Source organism: Schistocerca cancellata, chromosome 7, assembly GCF_023864275.1.
Source record: "Schistocerca cancellata isolate TAMUIC-IGC-003103 chromosome 7, iqSchCanc2.1, whole genome shotgun sequence".
NCBI lineage: Eukaryota > Metazoa > Arthropoda > Insecta > Orthoptera > Acrididae > Schistocerca > Schistocerca cancellata.
In genome coordinates, this window is record NC_064632.1 from 110804776 (window position 1) to 110832305 (window position 27530).

A 27530-nucleotide genomic window follows, 5' to 3' on the forward strand; every position below is an offset into this window, starting at 1 on the left:
ATTAGAAAAACACGAGTATCGTCAAAGGAAACTCTGCAGCGTCGATTAAAAGAAGAATGGGACGGTCTACATGCGGACTATTTAAAAAAGATGATTTACAGTATGCCGCAGTTTTGAAAGAAGTGTTAGAATGGCTACCCGACAAGATACTGAAACACTTCATGTTCCACAAAAGCTTGTCTTGAAATGATTAGTTCTGCGAAGTGTCCGAATATTACAGTAACGTGAATATAAGAGCGAGTTGTATTTAAATAGTATTATAAAAAAAAACTTACGTACGTTATCTTAATAAAGTTTATGCTATTATTTACAAGACACATCACATAATATATATTTATATACGGTTATATGTTTTGTTTTGTTACGAATAAAGTTATGATGCTACAAGGTTAACATCTCACAGTGTCCGAATATTAAAGTGATTCGCTGTATGTTCCAGCACGCACATTATGTCAACGTCTATTTGGCATCAAAAATAAGTCGGTTGGCGCACATACTGCCGTTGCCCACCACGATCGCGTGAAGACTACGATTGGCCTTCGACATTCCGTGGATACTGACCACCTCTTTAAAATCCGCTTTGACGCTATAACGGAGAGGAGGAGGCTTCGGACTCGTAAACGTGAGGAACAGGGCGCGTGCTTTATTTCTCAGTACGATGCAACGCTATTGGAGAACCGAGCACGTCACCTTAATGGGCACTGTGGTCAACGAAGTGGCCCACCTTTCAACCCGTCCAGCGGTCAGTGTTGGACAAGTCACGGCACCGCTCGCACACCTTCGAGACTTCGTCGATTACAGGTACGTTCAGGACAGTTTGCCGGAGACGAGGCTGCCCATAACGAAAGACGTATATCTAAGCTTCCTTCAACAATCTCTCAATGTGAACACAAGTACCCGACGATAGAGTGGCAGAGAATATGGTTCATCTTCCCCCACTCACTACAGAGGTATGAAGTGGTGAACGGGAAATTCCCAAATCGCCAACGATTGCACTCTATTCAACTGGTCGACACGCCGATATGTCCCCATTGCACGGTCGTCGACCCCGACGAGAATCGTTTGCTTTGTGGTTCCCTGATTACCTTTTCTAGCACACAATTGAACAGTTGTGGGGGACAGTCCATCTCCCTGCCTTACGCCACATTTGATCTCAAGAGCCTTGGAGGTTTCCCCTAACAATTAATTTTGCATTTTGTAGTTGATAGTGCGTCTTTTACGATTGCCACTGACTTGTTGTCAGTTCCACATTCCTTTAAGATGCTGAATAACATTTTGCTGACAATTGAATCATATTATTTTTGGAGGTCTACAAATGTTATATAAATGCTTTTTTATATCTCATTCTTCTATACTTCATTATGAATTTCAAGTTTTATTTCATTCCATTTTTCTTTAAAAGGCCTACATAGTTATTGGGCCAACAATATTAATTCCAAAATACAAATCTATTTTCTATTATATTCTTTGTATTTTTGTGGGAGGTCAAATGAATATCACACCCCAAGGAACATTATTTGTATTTTTATGTGAGGTTAGATAAATATTACCGTCCAAGGAAGATTACTTTTAGACCTCAAAACCACAAACCACAATCAGTTATTTACTGAAGAGAACACTTAAAAGAGAAAAAAAAGAAAATATAATTTAATAATAAAAGTAAATAAAGCACGAAATACTTGCGACGCGATTAAAAAAACAAAAAGAGCTGCCATGAGATTCGATCCAACACATACTACAGCTACCAGTATAATACGCTGACACATTACCAAGGAACTGTCGATCTCTTCTTTTTAGCGTAACGCTCGAACAGGCGTACAGTAGTTGAAGAACGAATATTAAACTGGAAACAAAGGACACTGGAAGGCGTATCCACTCGCTCGTGTAACCCGCGCGTAAGGACTTGTAAAAATATGCCAACCAGCTGATACGTTTCTCTTAGCTGAAAACTATAGACACCCCAGGTGCCGGTCGAAGTAATTACAAATAAGTACATCCATTTTTCAGTATTTTTCTTGTGACCTTTTGTCTGTTTCTTTAAAGATCCGACTAGTATAAAATGGAATCTTTTGAAAGAATGTGGAACCTAGAAAACCCAACAACTGCACAATTTGTAGCGAATTAAGGTTTAAAATAATACATGGACAGGTCTAAATTTAAAAAATGGCATCTGATTCCAGTTAGATTCGAACGCTCGTCCTTTACGCTCGTAAACTGTCCGCCAACCCACTCAGCCACTGAAACAGATGTGAAATGCTCGTCGTCGTAGCGATTCTACCGACGTAGAGTTCTTATATTTCGAATAATAATTTTCAAAAGAAATGATACAATGAGTTAATTGCAATGAATCTTGACGTGTACTGCATCCTACATATTATACTGTGTCTATTTGACGATGTAAACACCAATCTGAAGCTCCACAGACCGCTAGAGTTGTGAACACTGTCACTTCTGAACTTGGGCATGCGCAATGCTCTGTTCCTGGACTCTACATGATTCGGGCCGGGCAATCTTTTTGCCTCTCATTGTACATCACTTCTACCGATTTCCATCCCATTCCGATAATTCCTTCGTGATGCGTCGTCTTTATCTTCCCTTCCTTTTTTTTTTCCTTAGAATGTAGTGAATAGTGTTATTCTTCAAGTAAAGATAACAGAAGCACCACTGCAGCAGGCACTACTTGTTACAAAAGCGTCATCGAATCTCAGTGAAGTATTCCGCGGCGTGGTTTAAGCCGTTTTATTGCCAGTCGCCTGTCCCCTGAGCTCCCAGCAGTTATTAGGTGTGTGTGTGTGTGTGTGTGTGTGTGTGTGTGTGTGTGTGTGGCAGACGACGCCGCGCGCGGCCCCTTCCCTTCCTTTCAGCCCCTCGTCGCGCCGCTGCCGCCCCCGCCGCCCCCGACTCCTGGTCCTTTCAGCGCGACGCGAGGCGCGGATCCAGACGTGTGGGAGGCGAGGTGAGGCCCCTTGTTTGGGCGTATCCCGGTGCATTAGCGCTGCCGCCCCGTGATCCGCTATCACGTTTCCGCCTGCGCCGGCGAACTTTGCGAAAGAAGCCCGCTTCCTCGCGGACGAGCTTCGCGTCGGGGCTTTGCACCGAAAGAAACCCCATACATCCACCTTAGGTCGGCGCACCGTCCCCGTAGCTGGCAGGTAAAAACCGACGGCGACAGCCGGGGGCTTTACTGATCTCACCTCTCTCAGATTATTACACGGCTCCGTACCTGACGCCGCAAGCGCACTGCAGCAGTAAGTCATGTGTACGGACGGGCATCACGGTACTGGACAAATTCAAAGCACAGGCACTGACAGTGAAAATTTCCGCCTGATGTAATGAACGGTAGCTTTCTTTAAACGTGGATGAATGTAAGACAATGCCTATAGCAAAAGAAAGAACATTTAGTATCAGATTACAAAATTAGTGCTGAATATCTACTTCACGTCTCATCATTTAAGATACTGCTAAGAAGCGGTATGACATAAGACAATCACATAAAACTAGTATTACAGAAGGCGAATGAGAATCAGATTGTTGCTAATGTCCTCAGGAAAAGAAATGGCATACAACACTGTAGTGCGATCAATTCTAGGTCTCTCCTGTGTATCACGTAGATATGACACGAGACATTGAACGAACTCAGAGCTGCGTGACTATGATCGAAACGAGTTGTTATCTGGGCTGTTGATAAGATATCGATATGTCGACGTCTTTGCGGAAGTGTATCGATACATAGGCGATATTTATCTCCCTATATATCGATATTAAAATGGCAATATCGAGTGCCGACATTTTTATTTTATATTATTTTTTCGCATTATTCGGTAAATATTTGAAGTTGTAGTAGAAAATAATTTTACTTTCATTGTGTGAAAGAGTCTTACTACCTTTCATCACTTCCATTTGTATCTTTCTCGTTGACTGTGTAAAGCAAGGATATGTGGCACAAAAGAAGAGGTCTGATGCCACTGGCCGACCGAGTTGGCCGAGCGGTTCTAGGCGCTAGTCTGGAACTGCGCGACCGTTACGGTCGCAGGTTCGAATCCTGCCTCGGGCATGGATGTGTGTGATGTCCTTGGGTAAGTTAGGTTTAAGTAGTTGTAAGTTCTATGGGACCTGATGACCTTAGAAGTTAAGTCCCATAGTGCTCAGAGCCATTTGAACCATTTTGATGCCACTGGGGCGTGGGCGGACGGGGGAGAGGAGGGGGGGGGGGCACGGTCTGAATGGAATAACAAGATATCCGATGTGAAGAAATACCACAGCACTTGCGTTAAAAAACAATTTTTAACGCAACTTTTATGCTTTTTCTTCAGATCGGGATTCTCCAAAAACAGTTACTGTAAATGATGAACAAATACCTAAATGGCAAGAATAGTCTCTGCGATGGGCAGAGACTTGAGACGTCGGCGTTACCTACAGAAACTGGTACGTTTAGTGTCACCAAGAAATTCTCACACTACTACTGCTAGGTCGCTGCCGTTGGCGGAAAAAAAAGGCAGGGAAGTCGACATGTGTTCCGCACAAATCCAAATATGTGCCGAAACCGAACAACGGACCTATCGGACACTTTCTATTGTGCCACTTACATGCAGTTACCATTGTTAGCAAAGTGGTTATCGCCAAGCGTGAACGTGCATCGTTTTCCTTTCAATTCTTGCTCTATGGGGCATAGACAGGCTGTTAGCTTGTTGATGTACAGAATATCTGATAATAAATCAATACTTAAATACACAGCTCTAAAACTGGCAATATGCACTCCTGGAAATTGAAATAAGAACACCGTGAATTCATTGTCCCAGGAAGGGGAAACTTTATTGACACATTCCTGGGGTCAGATACATCACATGATCACACTGACAGAACCACAGGCACATAGACACAGGCAACAGAGCATGCACAATGTCGGCACTAGTACAGTGTATATCCACCTTTCGCAGCAATGCAGGCTGCTATTCTCCCATGGAGACGATCGTAGAGATGCTGGATGTAGTCCTGTGGAACGGCTTGCCATGCCATTTCCACCTGGCGCCTCAGTTGGACCAGCGTTCGTGCTGGACGTGCAGACCGCGTGAGACGACGCTTCATCCAGTCCCAAACATAGTCAATGGGGGACAGATCCGGAGATCTTGCTGGCCAGGGTAGTTGACTTACACCTTCTAGAGCACGTTGGGTGGCACGGGATGCATGCGGACGTGCATTGTCCTGTTGGAACAGCAAGTTCCCTTGCCGGTCTAGGAATGGTAGAACGATGGGTTCGATGACGGTTTGGATGTACCGTGCACTATTCAGTGTCCCCTCGACGATCACCAGTGGTGTACGGCCAGTGTAGGAGATCGCTCCCCACACCATGATGCCGGATGTTGGCCCTGTGTGCCTCGGTCGTATGCAGTCCTGATTGTGGCGCTCACCTGCACGGCGCCAAACACGCATACGACCATCATTGGCATGTTGGGGCGTGAGCGGAAGACGGCCTAACGGTGTGCGGGACCGTAGCCCAGCTTCATGGAGACGGTTGCGAATGGTCCTCGCCGATACCCCAGGAGCAACAGTGTCCCTAATTTGCTGGGAAGTGGCGGTGCGGTCCCCTACGGCACTGCGTAGGATCCTACGGTCTTGGCGTGCATCCGTGCGTCGCTGCGGTCCGGTCCCAGGTCGACGGGCACGTGCACCTTCCGCCGACCACTGGCGACAACATCGATGTACTGTGGAGACCTCACGCCCCACGTGTTGAGCAATTCGGCGGTACGTCCACCCGGCCTCCCGCATGCCCACTATACGCCCTCGCTCAAAGTCCGTCAACTGCACATACGGTTCACGTCCACGCTGTCGCGGCATGCTACCAGTGTTAAAGACTGCGATGGAGCTCCGTATGCCACGGCAAACTGGCTGACACTGACGGCGGCGGTGCACAAATGCTGCGCAGCTAGCGCCATTCGACGGCCGACACCGCGGTTCCTGGTGTGTCCGCTGTGCCGTGCGTGTGATCATTGCTTGTACAGCCCTCTCGCAGTGTCCGGAGCAAGTATGGTGGGTCTGACACACCGGTGTCAATGTGTTCTTTTTTCCATTTCCAGGAGTGTATTTATATGTGCAGCGGGTATTTTGACAGGCAGATAAGTCGAAATTTTTCCGTCGATATAACATTACATCGACAGTTTATTCGTTCAACCGACGGACGATAACGATACTTTTTTAAATGTCGATACAAATTACTTTCAAGATTTTTAAAAATATCAGTTCTAGTTGGTGTAGCCCATACGAAAGTGTAACCGAAATACTTGGTGAAGTTAGATACGGAGGCTGTTTGTTTAGATCCGATCGGTTGCGAAATTGAAACCACAGTGAAAATCCGATGAAGCTTTGCGCAGATGTGTTGCGCAGTGCCTCTACTATGCCCGTCTACCGCGTCACGTCGCACTTTTCAATTCTGACCGCGCAGTCCGTACGTAAAGATGCCTAGAATAATAGTGTCTCCCGCCAAGTGTGAAGTGCGTGCTCTCATTCGATTTCTTCGTGCTAGCGGGTTCCGTCTGATTTCATGCAGGCCACATAACCTAACTGTTATCCGTGGCAGCAGAGTGCGGCAACGTTGCAGGAACTTTTGAAGCACGACGTACAGACGCTCACGGTGCAGGCGGTCAGGGAAGGAAGCGGGAGTCAGCCGATGGTCTTCTTCAGCGAGTGGGTCAGGCGATTCGAGGAAATCGTCTACGAAGGGCCATGCAGAGCAATCGAGGAGGAATGTTGCCATCAGGCACTGTCGTTCTTCATAACAGCGCTCGGGCGCACACTACAGCTGCAACAAAGACGCTCCTGCAGCGTTTTCGATGAAAATGAAATGAAATGATCGTCTGGCATTGATGGCCGGGAGACCCCATCCAGGGAAGCTCGGCCGCCGGTTGTAAGTCTTATTTCAGGTGACGCCACATAGAGCGACATGGGCGTCGGAGATGATGAGATGATAAGCGGCCAGGAATCGAACCCGGGCCCGCTGCATGGCAGGCAAACAAGTTACAACTCAGCGAAGCAGGCGGACAGCGTTTTCGATGTGTAGTGTTTGATACCCACCATACAGCCCGGACTTGGCTCCCTCAGATTTTCATCTCTTTGCTCACAGGAGTCTCTGGCTATGAAGACAGCATTTTGGCTCAGACAACGAGCTGCAGACCGGCGTAGAGTCTTGACGGAAAGTTCAGGCAGCTGCCTTCTGTAGCGAAGATATGGGAAAGTTTGTATAACGCTACGACAATTGTCTGAGTGGGAGCGGCGACTGCCGGCCGCTGTGACCGAGCGGTTCTAGGCGTTTCAGTCCGGAAACACGCTGCTGCTACGGTCGCAGAGTCGAATCCCGCATCGGGCATGGATGTGTGCAATGTCCTTAGGTTAGTTAGGTTTAAGTAGTTCCAACTCTAGGGGACCGATGACCTCAGATGTTAAGTCCCATAGTGTTTAGAGCTATTTGAACTACACTCCTGGAAATTGAAATAAGAACACCGTGAATTCATTGTCCCAGGAAGGGGAAACTTTATTGACACATTCCTGGGGTCAGATACATCACATGATCACACTGACAGAACCACAGGCACATAGACACAGGCAACAGAGCATGCACAATGTCGGCACTAGTACAGTGTATATCCACCTATCGCAGCAAAGCAGGCTGCTATTCTCCCATGGAGACGATCGTAGAGGTGCTGGATGTAGTCCTGTGGAACGGCTTGCCATGCCATTTCCACCTGGCGCCTCAGTTGGACCAGCGTTCGTGCTGGACGTGCAGACCGCGTGAGACGACGCTTCATCCAGTCCCAAACATGCTCAATGGGGGACAGATCCGGAGATCTTGCTGGCCAGGGTAGTTGACTTACACCTTCTAGAGCACGTTGGGTGGCACAGGATACATGCGGACGTGCATTGTCCTGTTGGAACAGCAAGTTCCCTTGCCGGTCTAGGAATGGTAGAACGATGGGTTCGATGACGGTTTGGATGTACCGTGCACTATTCAGTGTCCCCTCGACGATCACCAGTGGTGTACGGCCAGTGTAGGAGATCGCTCCCCACACCATGATGCCGGGTGTTGGCCCTGTGTGCCTCGGTCGTATGCAGTCCTGATTGTGCCGCTCACCTGCACGGCGCCAAACACGCATACGACCATCATTGGCACCAAGGCAGAAGCGGCTCTCATCGCTGAAGACGACACGTCTCCATTCGTCCCTCCATTCACGCCTGTCGCGACACCACTGGAGGCGGGCTGCACGATGTTGGGGCGTGAGCGGAAGACGGCCTAACGGTGTGCGGGACCGTAGCCCAGCTTCATGGAGACGGTTGCGAATGGTCCTCGCCGATAGCCCAGGAGCAACAGTGTCCCTAATTTGCTGGGAATTGGCGGTGCGGTCCCCTACGGCACTGCGTAGGATCCTACGGTCTTGGCGTGCATCCGTGCGTCGCTGCGGTCCGGTCCCAGGTCGACGGGCACGTGCACCTTCCGCCGACCACTGGCGACAACATCGATGTACTGTGGAGACCTCACGCCCCACGTGTTGAGCAATTCGGCGGTACGTCCACCCGGCCTCCCGCATGCCCACTATACGCCCTCGCTCAAAGTCCGTCAACTGCACATACGGTTCACGTCCACGCTGTCGCGGCATGCTACCAGTGTTAAAGACTGCGATGGAGCTCCGTATGCCACGGCAAACTGGCTGACACTGACGGCGGCGGTGCACAAATGCTGCGCAGCTAGCGCCATTCGACGGCCAACACCGCGGTTTCTGGTGTGTCCGCTGTGCCGTGCGTGTGATCATTGCTTGTACAGCCCTCTCGCAGTGTCCGGAGCAAGTATGGTGGGTCTGACACACCGGTGTCAATGTGTTCTTTTTTCCATTTCCAGGAGTGTATTTGGAGCGGCGACTATGTAGAGAACTACCTGGAAGGTGTAGCTAAATGTTGCAAATAAAACATTTTTGATTTTCACTAAGATATCCGTTTCGCGAAAGATCACACACTGAAAAAATAGCCCTCGTATGAATCATTGGAAGAAAGACCTCGTAGTTCTCATAACTCTGTTGGATAAACGTAGAGAAGTAGTGTCTACAGAAGTATTCGCGACCAGTATATCTCGCGTTGGCGTCATTAGAGTAACAGGGTGGAGACTACAGCGCGTACAGAAGGCCTCATTTTTTTCCCTCGCTTCATACTTCAATGAAATAGGCAGATGATCGATAATATTGGTATGATGTGCCCTCCGCCATGCACTGCATTTTTGCTTACTGCTTATTGATATATTAAGAGCAGTGAATACACAGTGGTGAGTCTGTGACTACACACTTCCGTCCTTCCGCGAAACAACTCACTCACAAGGGGCGTAATCCAGGTCGAAAGGATAAAACCAAATGAAAACGACTTTAAAACACGGTGATGACGTCGATGAGTCTGTTCTACCGCCCATGCATGTCATCGGTGATCCGTCTGTCGGATGGGGACGTTAAGCTCGACGGCCTTCTCGGTGCTATTCGGTAGCAGCAGGCTACATGCCACCACCGGATCTCATCCTCTTCCTTCTCTAATCATTACTGTACAACACACTACACTACGCTACACACGCATCCATTGCGCTTATCTACACTCTACAAACACACATATGACACAACGCTCAAGTATCCGCAAAGAAAGGCGCCTATGTGCGTGGAGGAAGCACACCCCGTGGGATATGCCAGTTAACACTACCGTACGCCATTTACATTTATGACAGGAAGATTCACAAGAGTCATAACAGAAGTTCAAGCGATTAAAGCACAACGGAATGGAACAGCTCATCGCAAAGACTTTGATAATGTTGTCACTGTTGGATCTGACCCTGCACCACTGCTCTCCACATGCACTGAAACCAACGTTGCATGTCCACACCTTGCTCTTCTGAAGTATTAAACTATTACGTTCTGACGTGTTTCGATCCGCTGTTCCGCTTCACTGACAAATGAGGAATAAACGTACATCAATACTGAAACTTCTATTTTGGGGAATACGACGTAGTAAATATTGCATATATTAAGTTACACTGTTTGAAACAAATTTTTGCCAGTTAGTACCATTTATGGCTCTTGTCAACCTGTTGGTCACAACTGCTGTTTCCTGAGCGACTTGTGGTTCTGTAGTCTTCAGATTAGTTAACCACCAAACATAATGTGTACACGCCTGGAAAATTTTGAAGATAAACTAGCTGTTACCTGCAGCGGTGATTGCGTGTCTAGTTTTCTCATGAGGAGTAATGGTGAGCAAGTAAGCTACTGTAGTTCAATTACGTCAGCTGCCCTCTCATGTCTGCCTGTTCGCATAAACAAAGCTCATGATGTGCGTACCCCCCCCCCCCCCCCCCCACACACACACACACAACTCTCTCAATTGCACCAAAGCACGATGCGGTGGCATGCACAGCATCTCTGCCGTGCATTGCGTTCGGAGGGAGTTTTATTTCAAAAGTAGCGTTCGTTCTTCCACAGGTTTCTATATCCGTACCAAATTTCGTCGAAATGGGTACTGGGGTTTAGTCGTGACAACGGTCTAAGGCGATGCAGTCAGACTGTGCGGCTGGTCCCGGTGGAGGTTCTAGTCCTCCCTCGGGCATGGGTGTGTGTGTTTGTCCTTGGGATAATTTAGATTAAGTAGTGTGTGAGCTTAGGGACCGATGACCTTAGGAGTTAAGTCCCATAGGATTTCACGCACATTTGAACAAGACTTAATTTTAGTATGGAAGTTTGGAGGATTGTATAAGCATAGCATTCATTACGTTGAATCGTATTACGTACAACACATAGCCAATAAAATCATTTTCATAAATATGATGAAGTTCAAAAGTCAAAGAGAATATTGTTTATTGAAAGAGTAATTATTTCTCCCTAATTAGCGTAATATTCTTCAAATCAATAAATTCCTTGTTCTACACACCTTCTAAAGCATCCTATATTCTTCCTAAGCGTTCGAGCTATCTCCATCCCAAATTACATCGAATACCGTTCAGCAGTTCTGTTGTGAAACGTAACAGACAGAGTTAGTTTCACATTTTACAATATTAAGTATAGGTGACATTGATGACTGAAAAATTACACACATCTCCATCAACATGGAGTCCACGAATGGCTGCAAGTGATCTCCAGGTAGCCGAACATTGCCATTTCCAGCCAACAGTCGTCCCGTTGCGTGTAAATGCAGTCCACACCATTAGACTATTGAACCACCAGCTTGCACAGTGCCTTGTTGATAACAGGGATCTATCGCTTCGTGGGGTCTGCGCCACACTCGAACTCTTACCATCAGCTCCAACCGGCTGAAACGGGACGCGTCTGACCAGGCCACGTTTTTCAAGTCGTCTAAGAGTCCAGCCGATATGGTCGCGAGCCCAGGAGAGGGGCTGCAGGGGGTGTCGTGCTGTTAGCAAAGGCACTCGCGTGGGACGTCTGCTGTCATGGCCCATTAACGCCGAATTAAGCCGCACTGTCCTACCGGATATAGCCCATTAACGCCGAATTTAGCCGCACTGTCTTAACGGATACGTTCGTCGTACGTTCCACATTTGATTTCTGCGACTGTTTCACGCAGTATTGCTTTCTGTTAGCAGTGACAACTCTACGGAAACGCGCTGCATTCGGTCGTTAAGCGAAGACCGTCGGCCACTGCGTGGTCCATTGTGGGAAGTAACGCTAGAATTTGGTATTCTCAGCACTCTATCGACACTGTGGATAACGGAACACTGAATTCCCTAACGATTTACGAAATGGAACGTCCAATGCGTCCAGTTCGTGCCACCATAATCACATCGGAAACCTTATCACACAAATCACCTGAGTACAAATGACAGCTCCGTCAATCCACTGCCCTCTTATACCTCGTGTACGTGATAACACCGCCATCTGTACACGTACATATCGCTATCCCATAACCTTTGTCACATCAGTGTACATCTCCGGGATGACCGTGCCAGGTTAGTGTGTTTCCAACCGGAACGGTAGTTTAGCCATGTCTACGCGAGAGAAGGAATGAGGTGGATGTAGGAATCGGGTAAGCCTTGCTGTTCTGTCTACATGTAAGTGGAGCGCTTTCAACCACTAAGCAAGTAAATACGTAAGTGACTGAAATTACTACAAGACAGGAAATAGGCTCCTGCCCTTACGATATTTTGCTGGTAGTAATCTGTGGCTGTATCATTGTCTTCGTCATCTGTGAATGTGGGGCAGCCTTCTGGAGATTCAGAAACGAATGACGAAGTCTCTGCGCTCGGGTGCGTGCCGTCTCGTATTAAGTGGCTGGCTGGCTCTGAGCACTATGGGACGCAACATCTTAGGTCATAAGTCCCCTGGAACTTAAGAACTACTTAAACCTAACTAACCTAAGGACATCACACACACCCATACCCGAGGCAGGGTTCGAACCTGCGACCGCAGCAGTCCCGCGGTTCCGGACTGCAGCGCCAGAACCGCACGGCCACCGCGGCCCTCGTATTAAGTATCAGGGACAGCTAAAGCATTTGTCCTCCAGCAACAATCGCAGAAGAGTAATACCGAATTGTTTACCCCATAAGGGAAACCATGAACGTATTATGGTCATGGAATATTATCTGCAATTTTGGAAGGAAGTTCTCCATAGTCAAATTTGGATGATATCACGATTATCAGAGGCGCTTCAAATAGTTTGCTTTTAATATCCTCGTCAGACTATTTGGTGGTGGAATTAGTTACCAATGACTGTTCACCGACAGAGCTTCCGCCTCCGTAAACCACTAAGATAATCTCTATCATTTGAGAAACGGAGCGTTGTCGCGCTGAAAATAATACAGAACGATTCAAAGTCGTTCTCGCATGGTCGATAAGAATTGACCAGTATTGTCTCACAAGGCTCCACAATGCAGATTTGAGGAACTACAGGCAGTTAATAGGGTCCACATCGTGAACAACAGGGAACATGCTATGTGGCATTCTCTGCTTTACTGTGCTAACATTCCCCTGACATTTGGCATGCGCGCATTTGTCTTGTGGACGGCTACATCATGTAATGTGATTAGGCGCACCATATGATGCCATTCCGTCGTTTCAGAGTGCACTGGCGAAGTGGGCTGCGTTACTGAAACCGGTGACTAGCGTTAAATTTCACGATCCTTTGTCTGGATGCTCTAGTTCGACCATACAGTTCAAGAGCAGAAATCTCTCGGTGAATTCCACGAATACTGGCGCCGCATACATAGTTTCATATTTCTCTGGCGCTTCCACATCAGTCCTATTTATTTATTACAATACCATTCTACAAAACATACTATCGTGGAACATAGCTTTGTATATTCCGCACTCCAGATAGTATTACACAACGTGTTTTCCTGAAACATAACTCTGTGTGTCACTCATATGGCATCTAATCGATAATCAGTCTTTCCGTGTATCATTGGCGAATAGAACAGGGAAGGGTGAAGATAAAGTGATACCTAAAGTACTCTCTGCGCGACATCGTAAGGAGACTTGCTTAGTACAAATGTAGATTTAAATGAACTTCGTTTGTTTATCCAGAACTCTTCTGATTCTCACTGAGTAACTCTCCTAGATCCAGCCAGTTTTAATCTGGCTTTAAGGTGTGAGGTGTTACGCGACTAATAGTTGGAACAGGAAAAAATTCGTCGGAAAGAAACAGACGAATGGCTAAACCACGACACTGTTTCTCTCAGAGAAACTCAGTTCTCACCATTCGTTCATCTTGGCTCCTCCCAAGAAACAATCGAATATTGTGTTCCCGTTTTTGTTCTCAAGCGAACTCATATCAAAACAATATATGAACACGTGGCGAGAACGATGACTTTATTTGCAAGCCATGGCAGGAAGGCTATGCAGTCAACGAAAGCAGGAAACAGAAAGCTACACGCGGAGTAGTTTCATACGATGAGAAGGAACATTCTGCATCTACATCTACATGATTACTCTGCAATTCACATTTAAGTGCTTGGCAGAGGGTTCATCGAACGACAATCACACTATCTCTCTACCATTCCAGTCCGCCGCACGTGGTCTCGCGGTAGCGTTCTCGCTTCCCGAGCACGGGGTCCCGGGTTCGATTCCCGGCGGGGTCAGGGATTTTCACCTGCCTCGAGATGACTGGGTGTTTGTGTTGTCCTCATCATATCATCATCATCCAGGAAAGTGGCGAAATTGGACTGAGCAAAGATTGGGAAATTGTACGGGCGCTGATAACCCCGCAGTTGAGCGCCCCACAAACCAAACATCATCATCATCATCATCATCTACCATTCCACTCCCGAACAGCGCGCGGGAAAAACGAACACCTAAACATTTCTGTTTGAGCTCTGATTTATTTTATTTTGATGATCATTCCTACCTATGTAGGTTGGGCTCAACAAAATATGTTCGCATTCGGAAGAGAAAGTTGGTGACTGAAATTTCGTAAATAGATCTCGCCGCGACGAAAAACGTCTTTACTTTAATGACTTCCATCCCAACTCGCGTATCGTATCTGCCACACTCTCTCCCCTATTACGTGATAATACAAAACGAGCTGCCCTTTTTTGCACCCTCTCGATGTCCTCCGTCAATCCCACCTGGTAAGGATCCCACACCGCGCAGCAATATTCTAACAGAGGACGAACGAGTGTAGTGTAAGCTGTCTCTTTAGTGGACTTGTTGCATCTTCTAAGTGTCCTGCCAATGAAACGCAACCTTTGGCTCGCCTTCCCCACAATATTATCTATGTGGTCTTTCCAACTGCAGTTGTTCGTAATTTTAACACCCAGGTACTTAGTTGAACTGACAGCCTTGAGAATTGTACTATTTATCGAGTAATCGAATTCCAACTGATTTCTTTTGGAACTCATGTGGATCACCTCACACTTTATTTAGCGTCAACTGCCACCTGCCACACCATACAGCACTCTTTTCTAAATCGCTTTTCAACTGATAATGGTCTTCGGATGACCTTACTAGACGGTAAATTAACAGCATTATCTGCGAACAACCTAAGAGAGCTGCTCAGATTATCACCCAGGTCATTTATATAGATCAGGAACAGCAGAGGTGCCAGGACGCTTTCCTGGGGAACACCTGATATCACTTCAATTTTACTCGATGATTTGCCGTCTATTACTACGAACTGCGACCTTCCTGACAGGGAATCACGAATCCAGTCGCACAACTGAGACGATACCCCATAGGCCCGCAGCTTGATTAGAAGTCGCTTGTGAGGAACGGTGTCAAAAGCTTCCCGGAAGTCCAGAAATACGGTATCAACCTGAGATCCCCTGTCGATAGCGGTCATTACTTCGTGCGAATAAAGAGCTAGCTGCGTTGCACAAGAACGATGTTTTCTGAAACCGTGCTGATTACGTATCAATAGATCGTTCCCTTCAAGGCGATTCATAATGTTTGAATACAATATATGCTCCAAAATCCTACTGCAAACCGACGTCAATGATATAGGTCTGTAGTTCGATGGATTACTCCTACTACCCTTCTTAAACACTGGTGCGACCTGCGCAATTTTCCAATCTGTAGGTACAGATCTATCGGTGAGCGAGCGGTTGTATATGATTGCTAAGTAGGGAGCTATTGTATCAGCGTAATCTGAAAGGAACCTAATCGATATACAATCTGGACCTGAAGACTTGCCCGTATCAAGCGATTTGAGTTGCTTCGCAACCCCTAAGGTATCTGTTGTTACAACAAGCACGCCAACAGATCAGTAAGAACACATACTGCGGATAGCAACGCACAATCTGCATCTGTTTGGGTTTCTCTACACAAATCTACTCCACTGTATAGCAGAAATCTTTTTTTTTCAATAAATGTGATATACGTTATCCTATCAAAAGTATCCGGACAACAATTAGAGGATATTAATATGAAGTGAGTCCACCCTTCGCCTGTTTGCCGGCTTCCACTCTACTGGGGATACTTTCAATCAGTTGTCTGAATATCGGTTGAGAGGTGGCAAGCTAGTCTTCCTCGAGATCCGAAACCAGATAAGGTAGTGATGTCTCCGAACTGTCCCTCTACTGTACGCACTACACAATGCTGTAAAATGTTTTCACATTCTGCAATTCAGCATTTTCTGAAATTATCTCCGTGTATACGAGGGTTCGGACTTTAATAGTGCCAACTATTTATTTACAGCTCGTACAAAATATTTACGTGTTTCAAAGTGTTACTGACATTCAAAGTAGTCACCAGCATTGTCTATAACCCGTTGCCTACGATGTGGAAGTTTTAGGATACTCTTAGCAGTGCCAGTTGTGTTGACAGTTCGAGCGGCGCGGCTTATTGCCCAACGAATTTGTAGCAGTTCTGAAGCGAAGGGGGCGTGAAGTGTTTCCTTCAGTTTAGAAACCGAGTTGAACTCACAAGGGCTTAAGTCAGAGGAGTGCAGTAGGTGGTATAGCACTTAGCAGCCCCATCAGTCAAACAAATCAGTAGCAGCTTGCACTGTACGTGCTTGAGCATTGTCCTGAAAAATGATGGGCAGGTCCTGTAGAAAGTGTAATCACTTCTGCCTCTAAGCTGGTCGTAGGTTGTGTTCCAAAAATGAACTTGTATGACATATTTGTGAGTTTGTAGCTGTGAAGTGCAATGCCTCATTTCCTTTAAAATATTAAAGATTTTTTTTGCTATTTCTATGAAATAATTAAAGGAAGGAAATTATGGGAATAGTGGTAAATTAAAAACTTAACAACAATTCATTTATAGTATACTAGAGGAAGCCGAAAGGCACGCGTTTTAGCTCACGCAGGCTGGCGTGAGGTCTGGAACAGGACAAGGAAATTAGACTTTAGCAAAAAAACGTACGTAGCTGCTGGAATACTTAACCTTAATCCGTAAATGGTGAACATCGCTCTTGACGGTACATGTTTTACAGCATCAATAGAAACTGGTAATGGCGCCTTGCTAGGTCGTAGCAAATGACGTAGCTGAAGGCTATGCTAACTATCGTCTCGGCAAATGAGAGCGTATTTTGTCAGTGAACCATCGCTAGCAAAGTCGGTTGTACCACTGGGGCGAGTGCTAGGAAGTCTCTCTAGACCTGCCGTGTGGCGGCGCTCGGTCTGCAATCACTGATAGTGGCGACACGCGGGTCCGACGTATACTAACGGACCGCGGCCGATTTAAAGGCTACCACCTAGCAAGTGTGGTGTCTGGCTGTGACACCACATATAGTATGCAATAAAAATAGAAAGTAGGTGATCCGCTGCCTCTGTGTACATACACTGAAGCGGCAAAGAAACTGGTACAGATATGCGTATTCACATACACATGCGGTCGCCAACGCCTATATAACACAACAAGAGTCTGGCGCAGTAGTTAGATCGGTTACTGATGACAGAATGGCAGGTTATCAAGATTTAAGGGAGTTAGAACGCGGTGTTATAGTTGGCGATAGGACACAGCATCTCCGAGGAAGCGATGAAGTGGGAATTTTACCATATGACCATTTCACGAAAGTACTGCGAATATCAGGACTCTGGTAAAACATCAAATCTCCGACATCGCTGGGGCCGGAAAAAGATTTTGCAAGAACGGGACCAACGACGACTGACAGCGTTCAGCGTGACAGAAGCGCAACCCTTACGCAAATTGCTGCATATTTCAATGCTGGGCCATCAAGAAGTGTTAGCGTGCGAACCAATCAACGAAACATCACCGATATGGGCTTTCGGAGCCGAAGGCCAACTCGTGTGCCCTCGATGACTGCACGACACAAAGCTTTACGCCTCGCCTGGGCCCGTCAACACCGACACTGGACTATTGATGACTGGAAACGTGTTGTCTGGTCGGTAGAGTCTCGTTTCATATTGTATCGAGTGGATGGGTTTTTACGGGTATGGAGACAACGACATGAATCCATGGACGCTGCATGTCAGCGGGGGACTATTCAAGCTGGTGGAGGCTCTGTAATGGCGTGGGCGTGTGCAGTTGGAGTGATATGGGACCCCCGGTACGTGTAGATACGACTCTGACAGGTGATACGTACATAAGCATCCATTCATGCCCAATGTGCATTCCGACGGACTTGGGTAATTCCAGCAGGACAATGCGACACCCCACACGTCCAGAATTGCTACATAGTGGCTCCAGGAACAATATCCTGATTTTAAACACTTCCGCTGGCTACCGAACTCCCCAGACATGAACATTATTGAACGTACTTGGTGCGCCTTGTACCGTGCTGTTGAGAAGAGATCTCCACCCCTCGTACTCTTACGGATTTATGGACAGCCCTGAAGGATTCGTGGTGTCAGTTCGCTCCAGCACTACTTCAGACATATGTCGAGTCCATACCACTGGTGCTGCGGCACTTCTGCATACCCGCGGGGGCCCCACACGATATTAGGCAGGTGTACCAGTTTCTTTGGCTGTTCAGTGTATATAGTACATCTATATTCAGATACGATACATATTTAAAGAATATGTAGCCTATGCTGTCCGAACGTTTATGAGTGTATCGTGTAAAACTCTGAGGTATATCAGTGGCGAACTTCTCGTTATTTGTGGTAACAACGTTAAACACTGACTTGGCTACTAGTATAGATAAAGTAACCAGAATAATGCAACAGGTTACAAAGACTAAAAAAAAAAAAAAGTCCCAGTACACGGGAATAATTCCCATTTTTCCCAATCGCATCGTCGGTAATTAAGATAAAAATATTGGCTGGCAGCATCAAATATTATTTTCATAAGTAAAACAACTGTTCTTTTGGTAGCTTCTCATTTCTCCAGACCTCCTCCTCGAGAAAAATGCGACACATCACAAGGAATCGAACCCACGACCTCCCAGGCGGCAGACAGTGAGGCTAACCTCTGCGCAGCGGCTGCTGGCGGTCAGCACCGGCGCACGCGCGGCCTGCCTGCCTGTCTGTCCGCCAGAGGGCAGCGGCGGGCCGGGCCGGAGACCCCGTTTCGTTTCCAGGGTCAGCGCCGACCGCCGCCGCCGCCGCAGGGCCCACATTTCTTCCGGCCGGCTTTCTACTCGCCGCTTCTCGGCTGGACTCTCGCGCTGGACTGGACTGGACTTTCGCTTCCTCTTCGCATGCGGCCGGCGCATCGCGCCCGCCATCCGGGGCGGAGCAGGCTGACCCCAGCTGCCATCGACGGCGCACCGCCGTCTCCGCGCCGGAAAGATGGATGGCAGCAGCGAGGCCAATCCTTCATGTCCGCACTCGTAAAACTGTGCGCCAGCACTACCCGCGCAACCCACTCTGCGCCTCTGCTGCAGCGCTACTGGCCGCTGACGAAATATACGAGGCCTCACGAAAGGCACTTTATAAATTCGTAACGCAACACGGAAGAAAAATGAAGACACGCTCATAGGATTTGTCGACCTGGAGCAAGCGTTCGACAGTGTCAAACGCTGCAAGATGCCGGCCGGGGTGGCCGAGCGGTTCTAGGCGCTACAGTCTGGTACCGCGCGACCGCGATGGTCGCATGTTCGAATCCTGCCTCGGGCATGGATGTGTGTGATGTCCTTAGGTTAGTTAGGTTTAAGTAGTTCTAAGTTCTAGGGGACTGATGACCTCAGAAGTTAAGTCCCATAGTGCTCAGAGCCATTTGGACCATTTTCTTGGTGCAAGATGTTCGAAATTCTTAGGAATACTGGGATAAGCTATAGAGAACTACGGGTAATACACAATATGTACTAGAACCAAGAAGGTACAATAAGAGTGGAAAACCAAGAACGAAGTGTTCTGATTAAAAAAATGGTACACAGTGACACACAACCACAAATACACACACAGAACATCCAATATTTTCAAAAAACAAGACATAAAAATGGCCCACCAAACCAACAACTCAATTCAGAAATACTTCCCAAAAACAGCAGGAAAAACTGACCTGTATCATAAATCAGCAATATACCAACTGAAATGCAATACGTGTGATGAAAGATACATAGGGCAAGCCAGTAGGACATTTGACGCCAGTCGCAAAGAACGGGTAAGGTCATGAAAGTACAGGACAAATCATTCAACTTTTTCAGAACACCTGCACCAACACCACCATAAAATTACAGCCAGAGACACACACATGGAAATCGTAATGATAAACAAGAACAAAAAACATCTCCTCACCTTACAAGAAAACTACCACATCCAAAATACTATAACAGAAAAGAAATAACTCATAAATGAACAGCCCAACACACTCTTTAAGCTTATTGACCCCTAACGTTAATTATACACATATAATCACAGGCTCCATTTACCACTAACATCTCCTCCCAGATTCTGTCCTATAATCACAGTCCGGGCCCATCCCCCCCACCCCCCCCCCCCCCCCCCACGCACAAAAGAAAATGTCGACCCAGCTCCACTTCTCTCACGTCTCTACCCAACATACAAGACGATTTTACAAATTTTCACTAACCCAAAAAAAGTAGTTTCACAAGTTGGCAACACTCACAACGTGAATGAAAACAAAGTAACAGACATAAACACTGTTACTGTGCGGAATGAGAGTCAGTTTATAAAAGTGAAGTGCAAATAATGCAGCGCAAGAAATACTGCAGAATGGCAAAAACTGCCAAGTGAAAATGTGAACCGAAGCCCTTCGATGTCAAATGCTACTAGCAAGGAAGGCAGGAGCAGAATATGTAAAGAAACATCATAACTAACACGCACACCAACTTAATAAACAAAACGCTGTTTTTAACCTAAAACAAACAAAAATGTACAAATCTATGTGTCCAATTTGCAGAATAACCACGTAAAACGCATTAAACATAAAAGCGAAACACGTTTGGTGTAATTCATTTTAATTAAATTGCAGTCAGCTCAAGACGAATAACAAATAGTAACAGATCAAAAAGGGTCTATGATAAGGACGCAGACTTTCGCCCCCTACTGTTCAATCTATAAGTCGAAGAAGCAATGACGGAAATAAAGGTTCAAGAGACGAATTAAATTTCAAGGTGAAAGGATATCAATGATAAGATTCGCTGATGACATTGGTATCCTGAGTGAACGTGAAAAGAATTACAGGATTTGCTGAGTGGAATGAACAGTTTAATGGGAACAGAATATGGATTGGGAGTAAATCTAAGATAGACGAAACTAATGAGAAGCAGCCGAAATGAGGACAGCGAGAAACCTAACATCAGTGATGGTCACGGAGTAGATGAAACTTCCTGGCAGATTAAAACTGTGTGCCCGACCGAGACTCGAACTCGGGACCTTTGCCTTTCGCGGGCAAGTGCTCTACCAACTGAGCTACCGGAGCACGACTCACGCCCGGTACTCACAGCTTTACTTCTGCCAGTACCTCGTCTCCTACCTTCCAAACTTTACAGAAGCTCTCCTGCGAACCTTGCAGAACTAGCACTCCTGAAAGAAAGGATATTGCGGAGACATGGCTTAGCCACAGCCTGGGGGATGTTTCCAGAATGAGATTTTCACTCTGCAGCGGAGTGTGCGCTGATATGGAACTTCCTGGCAGATTTTAATCTGCCAGGAAGTTTCATATCAGCGCACACTCCGCTGCAGAGTGAAAATCTCATTCTGGATACGGAGTAGATGAATTTAAGGAATTTTGCTACCTAGGCAGCAAAATAACCCAGGACGGTCGGAGCAAGGAGGACATCAAAAGCAGACTAGCACTGACGAAAAGGGCATTCCTGGCCAAGAGAAATCTACTAGAATCAAACATGGGCCTTAATTTGAGGAAGTAATTTCTGAGAATGTACATTTGGAGCACAGCATTGTGCGGTAGTGAAACATGGACTGTGGGAAAACCGGAACAGAAGAAAATCCAAGCATTTGAGATGTGCTGCTATAGAAGAACGTTGAAGATTAGGTGGACACATAAGGTTGGGAATGAGGAGGTTCTACGCAGAATCGGCGAGGAAAGAAATTTGTGAAAAACAATGAAAAGGAGAAGGGACAGGATGACAGGACATCTGTTACGACTTCAGGGAATAATTCCCATGGTACCAGAGGGGGCTATAGAGGGTAAAAACTGTAGAGGAAGGCAAAGACTGGAATACATCCAGCAAACAATTGACGACGTTGGTTGCAAGTGCTAATCTTAAATGAAGAGAATCGCAGAGGAGAGGAATTCGTGGCGAGCCGCATCAAACAAGTCAGAAGATTGATGATACAAAAAAGCGGCAGTAACAATGCCTCCCATAAATATGGCCTGCCGTTTTACTGTCTTTCAAAGTAATCACCACAATTGTGTATAACCCGTTGGCAGCGATGTGGAAGTATTAGGATATCCTTAGCAGCTCCAGGCTGTGTTCCAAAACTGAATAGTTTAGAGAAAGAAGCGGCGACACTTTCTATAGGGCGCGCCCACCGTTTTGTAGGACAATGCTAGGAAGCATATGGCGCAATTTGTAACTGATTTGTTCGGTCGATGGGGCTCGGAAGTGCCGTACCACCCACCACACTCCGCGGACTTAAGCCCTTGTCACTTCAACTTGATTCCTCAATTGAACACATCATGGTATCGCTTCCTGCATAGTTTCAAGGGCAAGGGAAAAAGACCTCTCCACTCGGACTGTCAATACAGTTGGCGTTTCTAAGGGTATCCCATGACTTCCACATCGCTGGCGATGGGTTAACCATACCATTATAAAGGAGAGTAAAATTCTCAGTCATGTATCTATTTTGTAAAGGTTGCGAATAAACAGTTATCACTATTGAAGTTCCAATCCTCGTACTAACAAAAAAAGTGCCCATGTGGAAACTGTAGGTAACTATACTTAAGACTATAATCCTATCAACACGGTGCCCTTGGAGGAATAACAGCAGTTGTTGTAGCCAGAAGAATAACTTACCGAAATAAAGTGTTTGGCACCAACATGGAAATGATAAGTCGACGTCAAATCCAACCAAGCAATTCAGATACGCTTATGATGTAGCAGAGGCAGCTGTAGGCTAGAGCTATGCTGTAGGAGGATAAGAGAAATTAGCTCAGACTCTATGACGATGTCAACTATGTGAAGACGTATTCCAGCAAGAAATATAGTATGCGCTTTCCGTTTCACTAATAGCAAGGCAGTCAGATAACGTGACCAGACAGGTCGAGTTAAATAACTTTACTATTGTATATGAATAAAACAGATTAATAAACACATAACACAAAATTACGTAACTCCATGGGCCGATTCTTATCACCACAGCAAAGTACCTGGAGCACTTGAATACTAAAACGTTTAAATAACCGTGGTAAGGGGAATTACTAGTGTTCTATTCTCTCAACGAAGGACAATGAGTAAGACCTTTGTCGTGTTCTGTTCCAAATCTTCGTCAGAAACCGCTTCTTGACTTATTTCTGCATTGAGAACTTACTTACTTGAAATTTTTGTGTCATCGTGGATTACTTATTTTATCGTCGAAACACAGATTGTACTATTTTAAAGGATCCACGTATTTCGAAGCGCAGTACCCAGAAACTTTTTTCTTGGCCAACTACCAACAGAGGAGGCCAGCGTGTGAATCTCAAAAGCCTTCTCTTCCAAACAGTGTACTGCTCTATGCGTTTTAGCAAACGATTACTCTGATTAATGATTTCACAGCCGGGTGAACATTTTTCAGTTTTGTTCATGAATACACTTGGAATTACTTTCCTGTAAATTATGTTACAGGTCGCTTTTGCCAAACAATTGTCAAAAGCTGCAGTGGTGACAAAGTAGGAACATAAATTAACTGTGGAACGCGCAACAACATGTGCAAGAAGTATATTGCGCTATTATTACGCTGCCGGGTTAGTCATGCACTTACATACAGTAAAACTGACATTTGTGTTAATTTTAACTCACAGTTTTGTGAATTTTAACAGCATAAAATTAATAATTAAACGGTTTTATTTGTTTGGCGTTCGTACTACGAAATTACTATGCTTATAGGGGTCGTGGTCGAAATCTAAACGTAATTAATTTATACATAACGTTTACAAAAGTCTCGCAGGGGAGTTAAAATTAGTTTTTTCTCCAAGACGAATAATTTCCGCGCAGAGAGCGAGAGAATACTGAAAATCTCGCATGCGCTGTAGCTTAGGTGGTTTTTGTAGGCTAACTTGTAATTTCCCGACTTTATGGATCACAAGTGTCCATCAGATTGTATCGACTTCCTGTATACCACTGTGACACGTCGTAAACAATTATCGTTTACAAAAAATGGTTCAAATGGCTCTGAGCACTATGGGACTTAACTTCTGAGGTCATCAGTGCCTTAGAACTTAGAACTACTTAAACCTAACTAAGCTAAGGACATCACACACATCCATGCCCGAAGCAGGATTCGAACCTGCGACCGCAGCGGTCGCGCGGTTCCAGACTGTAGCGCCTAGAACCGCTCGGCCACCCCGGCCGGCTATCGTTTACAGCCTATATTGTATCGTGGCTTTTCGGTTTTACGTTCTTGTGGTCACCATTATGATGGGTAGTTCGGCGAAATAAATAATGAACCACATCACAATTAATTTCTTTAAACAAGTCCTGCCCTCAGAAGACTATGCCTTAAAAAGTGTGCTACGTAGGGATGGAATCACGTTGGAGGTTTCTTCTTAGAAAAGATTTATGTAACTGAGCTGAACAAATTCCGCATGCAGAATAAAATGTTTGCCTTCAAATATCCCTAAATCGTAGAAGACCATACACAATCCGGAAGTCACCAACGTCAAGGCTTTTATTCGCATATACAGCATATCAGTCAAGTTCAACACAAGTTCTAACACGCTCTTTTCTCCGGGCACGCCCATGACGTTAATGGATAACGAGGAAATACGAGTTTTTTTTTTAATTCCTACAGTTTTATTATAAACAGAACCCTTAAAATTTTTAAAAATTATTCACAGCCAATATGGCATAAAAAATTTTTTTAAGACAGCCGGTTTCAACAGACTCTGCTGTCACATTCAGGGCTGTTAGAATGCGCATACACATCGAATTTATCTCGTAGGTTATGATGTAACATTTGATACAAAAGTTTCAGTTTGGCATTATAAAAATTAGAAGTGGGTCCGTACATTTACACACCTTAATTATTTTTGTTGTAAAACAAAAGTGGATTCGTACTATTTAGGATATGTCCCGCATATGCAAACAGATGTGCTACTGTGTACCGTTCTTGTACAATGCATATATGAGCAATATGTATATGGACATTGCGTTTTGCACATGATGCTTCATGTTTTTTAAAATATTTTAGCGATGACAAACCTTTTATAATATGCTATTTTATCCACTTGACATCTTGTGCGGGAGTTTCGGCGTAAAATGAACACGTTTAACAACAAAAAATGTTAAGATATGTAATTGAATATACCCACTTCCGGTTTTTATAACACCAGACTAAAACTTTGATATCAAATGTTACATTGTAACTTATGAGACATATTCCATATATGTGCAGTTTCTTACAACCTGTAGATGACAGCGAAATCTATAGAAACCGGTTGTCTTAAATAATGAAATTTTTTATACGGAGCTTGGCTATTGAATGTTTTTTAACAATTAGAACAGATCGCCCTTCACTACTCTCAAAATGAGAAAATTTAATCTTAAAATTTTAAGTACTCTTCTACGCAATGAAACTACAATGTGCTGAATCATTTTCATCATTAAACAAGGCTCTAACCTATTACAAGTAATGCTAATGAAAGGGCACTTTGTGATCCCGAAACATTTAAAACTCTCCCTGTTCTCTTACTTGTTCAACAGAACGAAAAACCAGTCCAAGTTACAAATATTTTATTATGCATTCGATGACTAGTCTGGGGCCGATCATAACATAACATAGTCGAATATGGCATTTTCGAAGATGTCAAAAAATGTGTAATGTACATTTACAGTGCATACAGACAACTTTTATTGTCTGCCTTCACTGTTTGTAACCGATGGACAAGATTATCTTCCGAATTAAGTCTTCCTAATACTAACTTATCGACTTGACGCAAGAGGTTGCTACAGAGACCACCTTTTTCCGGTGGGCCCTCTAGGTGTTAACTTCTTGTCGTTTTTGTTTGTGGATCCTCTTGCTAAGGAGCTTTTCCCCTAACTGTCAGCCACCCCTGCACACTCTGTATTCATCACCTCTAGCCCCTACTACGTCTCTCAGATCCCCCACCCCCATCATTTAATGGATCTCCCTGTATACTTTACGCGCTATTCCCCTTCAGGCCTGAGGCTCCCCCTTCATATATGTGTCCACGAAGAACTGTTCTCTTTCAGCCACTAGCGACGTTCTTTTCCAACAAGAGAGGCAAGTCATATTTTATTTTATTTGTATATTACTTGTTATTCTGAAGTACTGAGGGATAAAACACAAGGAGCGAAAAGTTACCTAAAATGCATGGAAACTAAAAGGAAGAGAGAAAAAATTGTGAATCAGGCAATAGTTGAAAAGAGAGCTATACGAGGTTGTAGCCTATCCAGCGTGTTATTCAATCTGCGCACTGAATAAGCAGTAAAGAAAACCAATGAGAAATTTGGAAACGGAGACTAAGGTACAAAAATAACTTTTAAAATTTGTCGTTGACACGGCAATCCTGCTAAACGACGGAAAATTCAGCTGAGTGGGATGAATAGTAGTTGAAAAGAGAGCTATACGAGGTTGTAGCCTATCCAGCGTGTTATTCAATCTGCGCACTGAGTAAGCAGTAAAGAAAACCAATGAGAAATTTGGAAACGGAAACTAAGGTACAAAAATAACTTTTAAAATTTGTCGTTGACACGGCAATCCTGCTAAACGACGGAAAATTCAGCTGAGTGGGATGAATAGTAGAAGAAATATAGTGGGGTGAATGGAATTAAAACGGGTGATGTGAAGGGAGTTAGATTACAAAGAAAAAGAAGTAGAGTTTGGCCATTTGGGTAGCAAAATAAATTACGACAGCTGCAATAAAGAGAATAAAAAATGCAGAATGACCAACCGTTTCTAGGAAAGAAAAATGTGTTAACACCTAATATAAATTTAGATGTTAGGAAGTATTTCTTGAAAGTATTTGTCTGGAATACAGGCTTATGTGGAGCTGAAACATGGACGACAAACATCACAGAAAATAAAGAATATAAACGTCCTAAATGTAGTGTTTCAGAAGAATGTTGGAGATCAGATTGAAAGATCGGTTAACTAGTCTAGAGGCACTGAATCGAATCTGGATTTCAAAAATAAAAAAATAAATAATGGCACGATTTGTCCAAAAGAACAGATAGGTTAATAAGACCAGAATGCGAGAATGCTTTGCTCACGGATTGCGTAACGGTAACTATTTTTTTCTTAGTTTATATTCATGCTATTATTTGGTGTGTCCATAGTTTGTCAGAATTTCGCAGGTATGTGAACTGTTAAATAGCACCTGAGTTTCTCCCGGCATATGCAATGTTCGAATACTTTACGGGAATGCAGCCAGATGACCTCGTCGACAACCACCGACATTTCGACAGGAGCACACACTGCCATTTTCATGGTGAAACTGCAGCAAGTAAGCGCTGTGTAAGGGAATTTAAATCCTCGCTTCTCAGAGAAACTCCGGAAAGATAACACTCACACACACTGTAAA

At 45.1% G+C, this 27530-nt stretch overlaps 1 non-coding gene across 1 annotated transcript; it reads right to left on the reverse strand.

Annotated features, from left to right (window-relative positions):
* Nucleotides 1-21171: 21171 nt before the first annotated feature.
* On the reverse strand, nucleotides 21172-21246 carry Trnas-cga (transfer RNA serine (anticodon CGA)). Its single transcript has one exon. It is a non-coding gene; the product is annotated as a tRNA-Ser (tRNA).
* Between the last annotated feature and the right edge of the window lie 6284 nt (nucleotides 21247-27530).